The following is a 3,771-nucleotide window of genomic DNA, read 5'->3' as shown; positions in this document are numbered from 1 at the left end:
ATCCACCCATCATCCGCGGGTGAAACGGGTGGATCGGATGCTAAACGGATGAAAGCTATTAAACTTGCAATGAAATTATAATTTACCGAAATCATAATTTATTATCGGAAAACAAAAGCACTACAACCTTCAATAAATATATAATATTACAGTAGTACACCAACTAGGTGTCAAATTACACAAATATGTCAATAACATAAAAATGAACTAATGACTAGAACACAATTACAGTAGCAAATTAGCAATGAATTTCAATGAGCCAAAGAGGTGAGATTTGTCATCAAGTCCCTTTTTTTTCTTCAAATATCCATGAAATCGTCATCATCCTACAAGAGTACAAAAAATGTAATTAAGACCATATAATGAATATTAACATAGAATTTTTTTTAATAAGTTCTGATTATTACCGAATCCAAGTCAACGACCTCGCTACCACTAAGTCCACCACCGCCACTGCTCATATCTAAAGAATCTTCATCTTCTAAAATGGTAGCACAAGCTTGAGCATTTTCCAAAGCAAGACCTTCATCATAAGTTCATAATCGAAAATATACAATTTAGTACATACTACTTTAATGGGAGTAAAATATTATTAATAATAAAAAATAAACACATCCTTATAAGGTAAAGCACTAGTAAGCATTAAAAAAGTTGAGTTCCATCTTGTTTTGCAATCTAAAACCAACTTTCTACCCTCTTCTCCTTTAAAAGATTTCACCTTATCCTCAAACATTTCAACTCGTTTTGGAGTTGCTGCCCAAAAGGAAACACAATCACGTATCCTCTTAATTCCATCACCAATTACATCTAGACCATCTTGTACAATTAGATTTAATATATGTGCACTACACCTTAAATGCAAAAATTTACCCTTCAACATAAGAGATTGTTCATTAAAACGAGGGCTCAAAACATCAAGCATAGCATCATTTGTAGTACAATTATCAACCACAATAGATGAAACTTTTTCAGCAATATTGTACATGTTCAAAGTGTCCAACAAGACTTGAGCAAGAGTGTCTTTTGTATGTGGACAAGGCACATAAGCAAACCTAAATAATCCATATAAAACACAATAAATAAGCCCCAAAACAAGCCTAAATTAGCCTTATAAAACAGTAAAAACAGCACCGAACTAAGCAAGATAAAAACACAAGCTAGCCATATTAATCACAATAATCAGCAATTCAGCATTAAAAAAAACACACAAATCAGCATCTTATCAAAAGTAAGAGTGAATTACCTCAATGTTTTGTTGCGCAATACCCAAAAGTCATCAATGTAGTGACATGTTACAGCCATGTAACCTTTTCTTTGATTTGAAGCTGTCCACATGTCAGTAGTGATAGCTATTCTCGACCCATTGCTCTCTAATGCTTTCTTTAGACTCGCCTTTTCACTCATAAACATCTTCATTATATCAGCCCGTAATGTATTACGCGATATTATCTTAAAATGGGCATTTAAACTAGTCACAAACCTCCTAAAACCAATGTGATCCACTATAGACAACGGATACTCATGCATAATTACCATGTTAGCTAATTCCCTCCTTGAAACTTCTTGGCTGAAGTTATCATTTTCAACTCTAGCTGACCCATCAGATTTGCGGTTGACACTCAAAAGCTTTTGTCGAATATCGACCTTTGAATTCTTTCTAGTACACCTTAAATTTATGTGGTCCTTAAGGTGTGATGTTCCATTTTTGGTTATTGCCGACAAGATATGATCACAATGGAGACACTTTGCTTTTGGCATACCATTTATTGTAATCTTTTGAAAATGTTCCCAAACCATTGAAGTTTGTTTTCTTGCTTTTCTTGTGGATGTCTCACTTTCATCGGGTTGAGAAGACATGTGTACAGATTTTGAGGGATTAGTATTTGGTTGACAAGGTGGAGGTGGTGGTGGAGTAAGTGATGCAGTAGGTACAGTAGAAGGATTTGATGAGGGGCATGAAGAATCATAGTTATCATAATCATACCCACAATCAAGATCATTATTATCACCCATCATCCTATAACAAAAGTATAAAAAATAGGATTAATATCAAGTTCAAACTAGCAGCTTTAGCAAGAGTACAACATGCATAATCTCACCAACTTTTTTAATTATCTTTTATTATTTACTGAAAGAATTGGGGAATATTTTCCTTGATTATTCACAATAAGCAAGTCAGAATATATACAAGAGAATGTCGTTCATTAGGCGTGATATTAGCCTAAATACCTAAGTATAAAAAATACATACAAAAATATCTACACGATATATATTTAACATTTACAATGCTATTCAAATTTAAAATTAGGCATAAAAGTTGAAGTTTTTAGATCTAAAGTTGAAAACATCAGAAACGTTAATACAGAAGAAAAAATAAAACAAATTTCAGAGCTACTACTTATTTGAAAATTTTGAATGCAACTATGTACAAATTAAATACATATCAAAAAACTAACAATCTTTAATAAAAAAATGGTTAAATCGAAACACACAAACATAGAATCGATTCTTGGATTATATATTTATAGATGGTGTGTCAAAAGAACAAATTAAAATAGGAAAATTAAAAAAAAGGGTATAAAATTATACCTTAATCGCTGGACGTTGTAGGTGACTAAGGTGAGATGGAGTCGCAGGTGGAGGTGGAGTCGCCGGTGAGGGTTGAGTCGCCACCGGTGAGGGTTGAGTCGCCGCCAGTGAGGGTGGAGTCGTCTGTGAGGGACTGAGGGTGGAGCCTAAAGAATGAAAGGTAGAGAGAGAGAGTAGACTGTAGAGAGAGATTGAAAATGAAAGAAGGTGGCTGCTTGAAATTTAGATTAGGGTTTATTTAATTTCAGGGCATTTTTTTTTATTATAAAAATTAAACGGGTGGATGATAAACGGGTGACGGATCGGGTGACGGATGACTAAAAGTTCCACCCGAATCCGACCCGATCCGTCATCCGTTTCATCCACCACCCGCCCTTCATCCGTATAAGTCGGGTTTTCATCCATTTAATTAGAGCGGGTGGAGCGGATTACTGGATATCCATATAAAATTGTCATCCTTAGTTACGGGGCCCGTTGGCGAAAGGTCTTGAGACCTTTGGGGATACATCTTACGGTCATATAATGACGTCTGGAACCATATATGACCCTTATACGTTGTAGAAAATAGCCGGTGTAGGCTTCAGCTTACGAAATCGGTGCAAATTTGGAACGGGTAAATTGACTGTTTTTAGGCATATTGGATGGTTCTACCCACTCGATTGGACTCCCGGAGGGTATTAGTAACCTTGGTAAACACCTCGGCAATTTTTATTTCCGAGCGAAAAAAGGTCAAAAAATTCCAAAATTGAAGGCTATAATCCACGCTTTTTGAGGAATTTTGAGGTTACGGGGCTCGGCGGCAAAAAGTATTGAGACCCTAGGGGATACATCTTAGGGTCATATAATGACGTTTGGAACCATATATGACCATTATATGTTGCAATAAATGATCATGGTAGGCTTCAGGTCACGATATTGGTGCATGTTTAGAACGGATAAATTGACTGTTTAAAGGCATATTGGATGGTTCCCCCACTAAATTGGACTCCTGAAGGGTATTAGGAACCATGGTAAATATCTCGGCAATTTTTATTTCTTTGCGAAAAAAGGTCAAAAAATTCCAAAATTGAAGGCTATAATCCACTCTTTTTGAGGAATTTTGAGGTTACGGGGCTCGGTGGAAAAAAGTGTTTAGACCCTAGGGGATACCTCTTAGGGTCATATAATGATGTTTGGAACCAT

General features: G+C 35.7%; 1 long non-coding RNA gene across 1 annotated transcript; it reads right to left on the bottom strand.

Annotated features, from left to right (window-relative positions):
- Positions 1-252: 252 nt before the first annotated feature.
- On the bottom strand, positions 253-2,797 carry LOC145593774 (uncharacterized). Its single transcript, XR_014102801.1, has 3 exons — positions 2,590-2,797; positions 1,985-2,017; positions 253-326 (listed from the first exon to the last, which is right to left on the bottom strand). It is a non-coding gene; the product is annotated as an uncharacterized LOC145593774 (long non-coding RNA).
- Between the last annotated feature and the right edge of the window lie 974 nt (positions 2,798-3,771).

Source organism: Chenopodium album, chromosome 19 (genome assembly GCF_948465745.1).
Source record: "Chenopodium album chromosome 19, dcCheAlbu1.1, whole genome shotgun sequence".
NCBI classification, from domain to species: Eukaryota; Viridiplantae; Streptophyta; class Magnoliopsida; order Caryophyllales; family Amaranthaceae; genus Chenopodium; species Chenopodium album.
The sequence above is the reverse complement of the archived record's forward strand: the minus strand, read 5'-3'. Positions and strand labels throughout refer to the sequence as shown.